The sequence below is a fragment of the Rhopalosiphum maidis genome, chromosome 4 (assembly GCF_003676215.2).
Source record: "Rhopalosiphum maidis isolate BTI-1 chromosome 4, ASM367621v3, whole genome shotgun sequence".
Lineage (NCBI taxonomy): Eukaryota > Metazoa > Arthropoda > Insecta > Hemiptera > Aphididae > Rhopalosiphum > Rhopalosiphum maidis.
This window is the reverse complement of record NC_040880.1, coordinates 27,540,964-27,553,938: the sequence shown is the minus strand read 5'-3', so window position 1 is coordinate 27,553,938 and position 12,975 is coordinate 27,540,964. Positions and strand designations below refer to the sequence as shown.

Genomic DNA, 12,975 nt, shown 5'->3' with positions numbered 1-12,975 from the left:
CGCGCACACTGACTATCGGCGGCTTCCGCAATCGTTTCATTGTTGTTCGCTTTCTTTTCGTACGTCGACCACACCACCGCGACCGCCGCGCCCGTCGTCACGTCCGTCCCGCAACCGCCGCGCCCGTCGGGCCCCTTCCCACACCGCTACCACCGACGATCCGGTGCGCCCGATCAGTCGCCACCGTCAGTCGAGTGGAGTGAATCGCATAGTGCGGACCGACGTCGTCGTTCGCATGCCACGTACACACACATACACACACATACACACTCACACACACACATGCGTGCGCGCGCACCACGCACTGTCGTCCGCGAAAATCCAACGCCCGCCGCCGCGATAGTGAATCAGTGAAACGCTTCACGGGTCAGTGTTTCAAGTTTTTTTCGTTAAAAAGTTTTTCGCGCGCGATCGTGTCGTGCTAGTAGCCGTCGGAAAAAATTTTCAATTTTAAAATAGTAATTGCCGCGCTCGCGAATTCGCCCGCCGCCGTTATCTTGTCCGCGCGCACCCCGTGTGTCAGTGTGTGAAATAATCTCGGTTGTGCTCGTGGTTTCTCCTTTCGACCGCGACCCAGGTATAAAATATTAATCACGTTCTCCTTTGCTCTTTTCAAAAGTGTCCGGTACCGGGTAAAATCCGGTGTGTTTCATCGTGTTTTCGTGTGTAATTCGTCTTCGTCCCGGCTGATGCCCCGGCGACTCGACTTCAATTCTGCCGGTAAGTCTCAATTGTTTCAACGACCCCTTTTATCTTTTACCTATCCACTTCATTATTATCTTTTTTTTTTTTAATTTTATAATTCCGTTATTGTTAATGTATGTAGGCAAGAGTTATACTTGAGGTTATGCTTGATACAGTACAATACTGTTATCGCGCAGGAGTTTTATATTTGTATTTATCGAGTTTTTACGTGACAACGTTTTTTTTTTTTGTCGTTTTTATTTTCGCGCCGCCTTTCGAACAAGTAGACCGTACCCGTCAAAAAATGAATACACCTTGTCTGCTGTTGTCGTGAAGGAGCTCATATTATAAATTCGTCACCGTTTTCGTCCGGAGAGAACTAATGTTACTTTTACCGTTTTCTGCGGTGATTACGAAGCGTCTAGTTCGACATTCATTTCTGAATTTTTCGTTGTTAGATTATTTCTTTCAAAACCTGTGATTATTCGATCATTGATCAACCCCGAGGAAATACTAGATCATATTAAAATAATTCTAAAATAGGTTTTTCATTTGAATCACTTGATTTAGTACAATATAGAAAATGTATTGCAGTCATAAATATTATACATTCGGTCAGAAACAGAAAACACATCTCCTCGTCGTAGTAAAAAATACTATCAGATTTTGATAGATTTTTATTGTATTGTGTATTATTGATAGTTTTTTGAATGGTTATATGACTGGGTAGTGTATGCAGTTTGATCCTGTACAGTTTTACTTGGCCTGTTCGATCTTTGCCCATCCAATCTTAATCAATTGGATAATAGGCAATAGCTAATTATAAATCCTTTCGTTACTTCCGTGCGCTGTTAATACAAGTGATAAAAATATTACTGTAGGTGGTAGGAGCTGTGGTATTATAAATTTACAAACTATAATAGAAGCTTTTATGTTAATATTATTTTTATTCAACACTATTTTACGATATTGCTTATTTTCAATACATATTCTGATATTCATTGTAATATGATGTGTAAATATGTTGTAAGTAAAATCAAATAAGCAAAACATCTGTAGTGTGTAGTACTTACCAAATAAATGTTTTAACGTTTTAAGTTATTAATATGTTTGTTTTTATTTTTTAATATGATACGACCTAAAATTTTGAATTGTAATTAAAGGTTATGTATACTTTGTATCGAAATAAAATAATCAATATATTATGATTTAAAACAGTTTAGGTAGAATATAAATATTAGATTCAATACATTACTCCTGTATAACTATTATAAGTATGATCACTAATTAGTAAATGTTGTATATTTGACATTTTTCTACATTGTCTATAATTGTTGGTATAGCATTTATGTAATAATTTGTATATTCTTCTGCTTTGATGAATGATTGTGGATACTAGATTAAGTAATTAAGTTCAAATATTTGTGAATATAATGTTGTGTTAATAAAAAAAGATTCATCAGGAATTCTACTCGAATTAAAAAAATTATAAAACAATAACCTTGTTTTTAACAATCTAAGAAAAATTATAGAAAAATTCTGCCATACTCATATGCATATACATTATTTGAACTCAAATTTTGTGTAATACAATAAACTTTATTTGGTTAAGGTAATAATATAATAACATCACTGTTTTTTTTTAATATAAAAATATGTGTGTTAGTGAGTGTAAATTCTGTCGTGCCCATTTAACTCTTAAGATAATAAATAGTTAATGTTTTTCCCCTAAAATGATAAATTTTATTTGTCACTGATTAATAGTTTATAATCTATAATACTACATTTATCTTTTAATTTGACCTAGGTCCGCAATAAATAATAATACTAGAAAATATATTTTTAAATTTGAATTAGACATGATTGGTAAATATCTAAATAATTTGTCACTCGATAATAATATAAATGTTAAATCATAAAGATGAGTTATATACTATATCAACTATAATCTACTAGAACATTTAGAAAATATTTGATTATTCGTAAAAAAAAAAAAGTAAGAACCGTATTTTAGATTACTAAATAAAAATTCTTAAAATATTTATTCTTCTAATTTTATTTACCTAATGTTATTTTATTATAAATTATTATTACTCAGATTCTCATTAAAATTTGAATTTCTAGTATTATTTATTTTGAATTAGTTTTAAGATGGAGAAAAAGCTAAATAAATATAATTTCATGTACCGTAAAAAAGTGAATTCAATACACACCTGTTGCCCAGCTTTTTTTCTTGGACTCATACCGGCGTCATAAATAATAACTCGTTAATTTTTACGTATATAAATTGCAATAATTATTCGCTAACAAATAATTAAATTTTACTTTGATTAGATATTTTATTGAGAACTCGTTTTTCACTTATTTAAAACTAATTCTTTATAAAATTGTTCATATACCTATAATTAATTTCTAAAGTTTAGATTTGGACCTAAGTATAAAAGGTAAACTTCTAAGACTATAAATTTAACTATCAATATTTTTATCCTTATAGACACCTAATAGAATATAAATATTATAGATGTTGATAAATATATTATTCTATCAAACATTTTATTTGTTTCGTTTAAATAACTGTATTATTGTATTATTAAGATTTATGATTATACGTTTATGCTAACTTAAATATTAAATTATTTAAATAATTAAATGGCACAATTATTTTCATAATTATTACCTATAACAAACATTTCCTCACTTGAACCCATCAAACTATAAACACAGGAGTTGCTATTGTTGAACAGTTTCCACACTCACGCCCATCAAGTCATTTGTACCTACCTATCACTATTTAAATTGTTAAAATATTTACATAGGTAATATGTATTGTATAGTGTATAGATTGGAAATAAAGCATTATTATTTAATACATAAATAACAACATAATAATTTAGAAATATGTTCAAAATACATGCTTATTATTTTTAACCAATTATATTATTTTGTTGATTATTCGTAGTTTTTCAATTTAGATTATAATTAATATTTGTTTCATATTAAATGTGTGATCATTATGATATTATTGTCTTATTTTCAGCTTATTTATAAAGTAGGCTTACAATATATTATACTCCCCAATGGTTAATACATAATATGGTTTATCTATAAACTTCTTTCTCTGCGGAGGTTGTGTCGTAACGTTGGGATTTCTTGGGAGGAGCGTGGCTGTCGATGTTGATGGATAATACGACAGTCTTTGTAATAATGCAGCAATTTCGTAGCTTTATTTAATAGAGCATCATTGATAGGTTCACTGTTAAAAACATAATATTATTAGATATTATTTTAAAGGGTGCGGTATAGTCTGGTATAATAATAATTTTGAGTTTTTTTTTTGGAGATAGTTTATCTATTACAATAATTTCTGTGCGATTTGTATTGTGCAAATAACACACAGGTGTAAACAAATCTCCGTCTTCTCTGGTGTAGGGTGTGTCAAATTTATGAAAAAAAGAGTAAATAGAGTGTAAAAAATTTTTTTTGATTTTGGAAAATATATGTATCTATGCGTGTCTAATTTAGTAAAAGAAAACCCAACGCGAGAATGGAGAATCGTTAAAAAAAAACTATTTTCTCTCATTCGTATAATACGGGTCAATGGCCGCCACCCTCTTTGTACGCACCGTTCTCGTCATCACATAATATACAATTACATTATCCTTCACATATTTCATGTATGAAATATTAATATAAACGGGGTTATAAAGCATAAACAGTAATAATGCAATATAAGTAATTTCATTTTTTCTTTAGTTTTTAATCATTATCTTTATTTTAAATCAGTTTAAATAATATTTCATATAATCTAAATAAAATAGGTGATCGTTTTTATTTATATAAATATTGTAAAAAAACGGATAGTCGAAGGTTTAAGGTATAAAAACGTTATATTATATAGGTTATACATAAGTACATAACTTAGCAGTTCAAAGGGACAGGTAGGCAACTATTGTAATTTGTAGGCAACAGCTGCTAAAATCTCAAATGTCGGTAGTTGAGGTAAAGTGTAAGTGTAGATTCTATACAAACTTTATTACTACCATAAGTTTCCAATTCGTATACACATATCATATTATTATGTGTTTATGATATTTTATTATAATGTTATAAATGTGGTATAAAAAGTAGTATAGAATGAAAACACAGTATATATATAGTAATAGAATAAATAATTGCTTACTTATAAATACAAATAACTTTCTAGGCATCACTAATAAAAATAACTTATTTTATTAAATATTGTATATATTAAAGTAAATATCATAATTCATAATAAAACCATACAAACCGAGATACATAGAATTTATAATATTGTTGATTAATCATTAATAATATTATCGTATGCCTTTTTTATCCTCAAGATCCCAGTTTCCAATCATGAATATTCTCTCATCTGTAACATCCTTCAGATCCAAACTCTCTCCTTCCAGTGTATTGCAGCTGACCAGTAATTCATTGTTTTTCTCTTGCATGGGTCTCTGGATGCTCCTAATATTCTTGAAAGAATAAGTTTTAGAGTTCCTTCCTACTCTACTCGCAACTTATCTTTTCTATCCCAAGCCATTCCACATCATATGATCATAATCACTCATTACATCGCATGCTCAGAACCATATCTTCTAAATAATTTTATTTGTCTATTTGTTATAATTGTATTTAATTCTATCTCATAGACTAGTAATATACATTGCACTCTACTATGTTTACTTTATTGCTTTTCTCTTTTTACTGTTGTTTTATGCGTTATTACGCTACACTATATTATGTTTATAATCTATTTTTTTTGTTTCTACTATTGTTATAATTTCTAATATGTCACTATCATTATAAAAGCCGATTAACGTTTATATTATAAATAAATATAACTGATGTACTAAACACAACTCTTAACTATGTATAATCGATGATATTGTGAATACAATTTTTCTGGCAGATATCGTACGGCACAGCTAGCTACCGAATACCAACATATTTTTACTCAAATTTTGTATTATAATTTCAAAAAAACTCGTTCTCGAGAGTTAAACGAGCAAAGAGTTTTATTAGAATCGTGATTTCGTTGTATTTTTCCTTCTTGTACGAAATCGTTATTTGTCCGTAAACTGTTTATCGTGTTTACAAATCCGACTGTACCCCATTAAACTTCGTGTAAACTTTGCTATTGTGTACAAGTTCATTCGTGAACATTTTAATTGTTAATGTAAAATTCACTTCTTTCGATTTTCAATACTTAAAAATAATAGTAATAATGATAATAAAAAAATTCTTCGGTCTCGCATAACGATATAGAGGAGCGTATAAAATAATACTATATTATTATAGTTTTCCCGTTCGTTAAATTTAGTGATGTTACGGAAAAGAGGGAACGCTGCGTGGAAACTTGATCGTCCACCATGTCGGGTCGTATTTTTTCGTTCCGTTTTCCGCCAGCACACCGCCCAAACACGTGACAGCTAGCTACGTCACATCGGCTGGGGCGGTGGCGTTGGTTCGGTGCCGGTAGAGTATTATATTATTATATTCCTCTCCGACCGCGTCGTGCTTTGGTGCGACACGTCCATTGTCTTCCTCTCACGCTGCGAAACACGGATGGTGCATGCGTATAAGCGGCCAAGCAAGTTTACCCTAGATATATTTTACTTTTACAAAAGAATATATGTACATTAATTTATAATAGGTATATAAATGTACAAAAAGGTTACAATGTGTCGATGTCCGAACTTTTTTCTGACGGTTCGAAATTGCATTTTAGTTGTTATTGTTATGGCCCATAATATTATGCTGCAATAGTGAAATCAGCGATGTGAATGCTTTCGAATAATCACGGATAACATGGTGAGTACATTAATAAATAAATGGGTCAATTCGAATTTAATTTGAATCCTGTGGAGTTAACCTTTCGATTAAACATACGATACACCAATCGAGTGTCGGAAATACTTAACCTAAACATATCCAAAAACCTCAATATTATTCTTGGACTAAATTCCGCTGTTTATTTCCTGATCAATATTAGAAAAAAAATTAAATGGTGATTGAAACGTTATAGTTCAAATAAAATCATTATGCTATAAATTATGTACAATATTATGCTTCAACTGAGTTAAGTCAGCACTGAGAATAGGGAATTATGACTGTGAACATAATAATACGTCGAAAAATGCATTTTATCATTGCTCTTCGTTTAACAAATTTCTAACGTATTTTTGATATAAGTCCTCAAAATTTTAAACCTTATTAATGACATGATGCACATGAATGAGAAAAAAACCATATTAATACATTATAAATAAAAGGCATTAAGGTAATAAGCGGCGTTTCACGTGGACGCGAATAGTACGCCCGCTGTTTGTGTTTCAGTTTATATCGGCTCGTAACATATATATAAGTGCATACCACTACGGCAAGAAAAACACATGCCGTACGATACTCGTTCATAAAAAATAATAGGTCTTAGCATTGTATGTTTTATAACTAAATATATTCAATAGGTATCAATCTTCCAATTAGCAATTATTATGTGAGATATATGAAAAGATTAAACATTATCATCTAAAACGTTATTTAAACATTATTCTTTAAATAGATACAATATATGAGTATTTTATTATATTTTATTATCTAATGTATGATCGTTCCATTATTATAATACAATATTTTATAAACGTCTGTTTAAATTATTCGGTTTTAAGTCACTGTAAATTAGAAACATCAATTTTTTGTCGACACCGTATATTTGTATTATTACGCTCATAAAAATAATATGTATATTATTATGATTGTAGGTATACCATATTTATTATTATTACCTACCATGTTTAATTTTAAACGTAATAAAGTCTACTATCGGTCACTGGCCACGATATTTTGGCGATGATATCGGTACCCCGATGTTCAACAATAATACATTTTGATGTGTTGAAAAATACAAACGAGTTGAAGAATTATTGATAAATGGTAACGTATGTACTATATGTATACAGGGTGATTTGTGAAACATATTCATCCCAATTGTCTCTTTAATAATGAATTAATTCAAATTCTGATTTTTAAAATTTTTAAATTTAACTTAGTACCATATTTTAATTATTTGGAACCTATACTACATAAGAAGAGTTCTGTGGCGATAAAGTCGATACAGACTTCTATTTTTCTTATAAGGACCTCCTTTCTCTACTGTAAATTATTAAATGGAAAATTTTTTTTAAAATATTGATATACCTAATTCAAAATTTGAACAAGTAGTTGCTTATACGTATATACACGTATATAATAATAATAATAGTTCTTAAAAATGGTTTTACAAAAATATTAATTAGATGTAATATTGAATCTAGTATTTGTTATTATGGATACTAGATCCAATGATATGATAATACATTTATATTAATTTATAAAACTTTCAATTCACTAAAGTTCATCATTATGAATCTTTGTATACAAAGTTAAATAATTCGAAAACTACTCGTTCGAATTTTGATTTTGATAAGTACGTTAAAATTTTCAGAATAGTTAGGTATATATTTGCTAAATAATTTACAATAGTAAATAGAGGGCTATTTGAAGTTCTCCATAGAACACTCCTTATAAGTAGCTCAAACAATCTCAAGAATTTGAAAATAATGTGGTCTTGAGGTAATAAATAAGGTGTTTAAAAATTTCAACAATTATATTTTATGTAACTACATTATTGAAGAAAAAAATGTAAGTGCATGCTTAGTGAATCACCCTGTATATAGTATGTTATATACTAATATGTGTGTATAGTCAATATGACGTGTAGACGATGATTATCGTTCACGACTAATGTCCAAGGACGAGCGACGCGGCAGGGCGGTATCATAGTCTGTGGCCTACATGGACTCTGCCGCGACCGCATTGAAATAAGACATCCGTTTCAGCGGCGTATGTGCGCGACGCCAACTGCAACGATCGACCATCGTCGACTGCAACATCATATTAGCTATGCAGTGTTAAGTGTTAGGCGAAAATTATAATTAATCGAGAATAAATTAAAGTACATAAATCAAGTTGAAATATTCGTAAACGAATATCTCGCTCCAACACGCGTATGTTGGAAGAATTTTTATTTCTTATAACAAAATTATATTAATTTCACTCATTTGTCCACGCTGTATAGTGTATACTACGTATTTACACCTACATAGAATAATTATAAGTATATTTTATATAATATTATTATTATTTAAGATTTTAAACTCATTTTCGATCAATTTATACGATTGGTTGAACTCGCTAAATATTAATATGCTTGTGGTGATTCCATCTCTAATGCCCATGTGGACTATTATTGAGTATAGAACTAATAATATAAACCATAATACGATATAAAATATTTGTATTAAATAAGTTTTGATACCGACCTGTCACGTCACAATAATAATAACAAATATGTAGTATATTTTATAGGTGATAAAAATGTATTTTTTTTTATTAAATACCCACATAAATTAAAAATATATATTAATTATGTATTTTAAAAATATAGGAATAATGAAATATGTACTAATAATACAAAATCTTAAAATTAAATGTCGAAATTATTGATGGAAACAAAATTTGTTTTCATGTATGCAATTCGAATACTAAAACCGCAATCAATGTTTCTTTTTTTAACGCTAATTATAAAAAATGCTATTAAAACCCGAAAGCCCAAACATACACTACGTAAACTTTTAAAGAATATTAAAAATTGATATTGGTACTATTTGAATATTTGATAGTACCATATCGAGTCAAGAGTGTTAAAACTTAAAATGTATTACCAAATCAACGGGTTTTTTTTAAAATACATTTTACAACGATACGATTTCGTAAATATTTTTAGCATATAAACACGAGACTGTAGAAAATTCACTAATATAATTAATTATTATATTTTTAATTGCAGATGCAGCTCATGTACAAGTACTTAATTAGGTAGTGTTTAATAGCAAGTTAAAAAATGTAGTTTGATTAATTATATTATTATAAAATAAATTACTCAGTTTTTAGGTTTTTAACAACAAACATATTATTTAAAAATATATTATTAAACTAATTAGAGAATACCTAAACCTAAGTAATAAGTTTATTTTTCCTTACACGCTTACACTATGGGTTATAGAATCCATAATTATTTTACTCTCTTCAGATCATCTATTATATGGACTACATTTTATAAGTACATTCAGGTATTCAGCCACATGTTCACTATTCACATAATCATATATTATGTAGGTTTTATGATTGATTAACCATATAACTACAAGGTGTAGACTATGTCACGTTCTATTTTTAATCAAAAATAACTATATTAGCCATGTATTATATTGTTGTTACATTATAAGGTCTTGTAATACAATTAGATATGATTAAATATTTAAATTACAATTTAATCAATAATAACTCAACTTGCAAACCAATTTGATAATATACTTATATGTGTGATTTTTGGCAATTATATACTTATCGTGAAAACTAGTAATTACGTTTTAGCCTTATCATAACTAAAAATTGTTTTTTTGTTAAACAGAAGTTTATCTGTTCGAACACGGTACATCTTATTGATATAATATGCAATATCGTCATATTTTGCTTGTTGATATAATAATGTTTATTATTTTGTGTTTTTAAATTATTTTATGAACGAAATATTTTCTTGCCTTTTTATATTGTGTTACCGGTAAGGTGTGTAGCAGAATAATATGCTATTTACCAATTTACCACTAGAAAGACGCCGTTTCATCCACTCTTGATTTTTGTTCTATAATTATAAAATGTGTCGATTAAAAATATATTCTGTTAACACGATGCGCTACAGCAGCTTAGAGAGTATATACGAACTGAAATCCAAAAATTCGTTAAATTATCTATATTTTGATGTGCAATATTTTGTTCTATTTTTAAAATAAAATAAAAATCATTCCCCAATAAAAGAAAGCCTACAGACTTCGACTAACGTTACGCATCATTGGACGGTAACAGTGAGTGTTGTGAAACATTTTTAATTGCCGATCGACTCGACGTGCTATATTATTTCGTTGCGATTTTCTCTTCGGCTAACAACGGTGGAAAAACTCTTGAGGCCGCTTCGTACTGAAAATTTATTTCGCAACCCAATTTCGAGATGTATTTAATTTCTGTAGAATTAATTTGCACTCATGCATTCTGTGTACCAACTGTACCTTATTGATGAAAAAAAAGCCTCGAAATAAATAAGTAATTTTTTGTCTTGCTGATGCTCTGTGTATATTATTCAGTTTTTACTAAAAAATTGGTGCAGTTATACCACATTATTGTAATGTAATATGTATAATTTTTAATTTCAACTTAAGACTTTAATTTTAAAAATGTTTTAAACTTAAAAAACTATAATTTATACTAGTGAAGTCCCAAAAAATAATTCTATTATTTTTTTTCTTAATTTTAGTTAATATATTTACGTAATAATATGATATATTATATGGGTAATTATATTAATTAAAACTGTATTTTAAATAATTATCGAAAAATATGAATGTTAAATAATATATAAATTAAGAAACCGTTGAAAATTGTATAATTTTATGTGATAATCTCTTAAGAAGAACGTAAGTTAAATAGGCCCTTTTTCAACCAAAAATCCATTTTTACTATTGATTGATTATTTTGATTTTGAAAGAGCTTATGATAAATAAATAATGGTTTTTTTGTGCAGACATCCTGTAGACAGAGGAATCTACAGTAAATAGTATCATTTGAGCGTTTCACATTAATATCGATTTCTCATATTATTATTTATTTGAGATACTACTATAATGTCTCTATAATGAAAAATAAATCATTATAATATTACCTGTATAAAAAAAAATAAAAGCATTATTTAAATATAATTAAATGTCTGTATGCGTAATATGACTTATTAAGAATTTTTGGATTTATAAATGTAATTTTAGTACCTATATGCTTTCTACCTTTATGTTTCAAATGTTCCGATACAGTATAGTATTAGAATTATACTTTATTACACATTTATGTACATTAGTATTCCTAATTTTTCCTTAAAATATTTAATGATCGATTTTAAATTTAAATATATTATGTTATATTGAAATTATACCTACCTATTTATAACAAACAGATGTTTTAATAATAAAAGTTGTGGAAATTTGATCTCAACACGTGTTACGTGTACCTACTGTATATTACCCAAAAGAAATAAATTGTATTATTGTGAGCTAAGCAAAAATAATAATGATTAAAAACTTTTTGTAAATAAATTTAAAACGTTATTTTTTTCGAGAAATTAAAATACTTAAAAAAATTCTCGTCATAATCGACTGCTTATAATTACAAATACTTTTCAATATGACAATACTAATCAAATTAAAAATTATAACCTTTTTACAAATATTATTATTTATTAGTGGTTTCTAGAAATTCTTAACTAAGTCTGAATGAATATTATAATTCAATGGCTATTTTCATTAATAAATGAAAGTTCTAGTTTGTTATTCGTTGTCGGAAAATAAATATATTATGTATATACAATAAATAATATATACATGTATAATTGCACCGTATTATACATAGTGATGTATACACTTTACACTATACAATACAACGTTATATATTAATTCAAATAAAACTAAACAAGATATAGAGAAAACAACAGTTTTTCTCTCCTTTTTTTTCATTAACTTTGAGATTGGTATACGTTTAACTATGATGGTGCCATAAAGTTTTTATTATAATTACCAAAGTTTTTATTATGAGCGTATATTAAATTTAATTAAAACGGCCGTACGAAAAATAAAACAAATTCCGTCAATTATAAATATTTCTATATAAAAAACGTATTACCTATATTATATGTAAATAAAAATTAAGGTGCGTGTTTTAAACGTATTTACAATATAGTGATGATGATGGTGTAGAATATCTGAATATACATATACTTAGCCGTTTGCTTGTACACAAGGGTGGTTTTTAAATAAAATTGGTGTCTATCATAAAAAAAAAATTGATAATTAATTTTTTCCTAATTAATACTGATAATTAACCAGATGTAACTGTAAAGAAAATTGATGTGATTCCTAAATTAATAGTCACGCTGTTTACAGGTATATATTAAATAATGTTATCACAGATTATATTATCTTAAATTTAAGTTAAATTCACGGTTTTATTTATTAATTATTTATATTACTATAAATTTGAAAATTATAATTTGTTCGCCTCCAAAAAAAAGGAGAATTGAGTTTAAAGATTGGCCACAATGACTAAAAAAAATGATATTAATTTGTTGTT

General features: G+C 28.0%; 1 protein-coding gene across 2 annotated transcripts in view; it reads left to right on the top strand.

Annotated features, from left to right (window-relative positions):
* The first annotated feature begins 204 nt into the window (after positions 1-204).
* The window catches only part of LOC113550512 (protein piccolo-like), a 134,263-nt gene continuing 121,492 nt past the window's right edge, over positions 205-12,975 (top strand). For both annotated transcript variants that reach the window (XM_026952390.1, XM_026952388.1), the window contains exon 1: positions 205-720. The gene's annotated coding sequence lies outside the window, so the exon portion shown is untranslated. The remainder of the gene's footprint in view (positions 721-12,975) is intronic.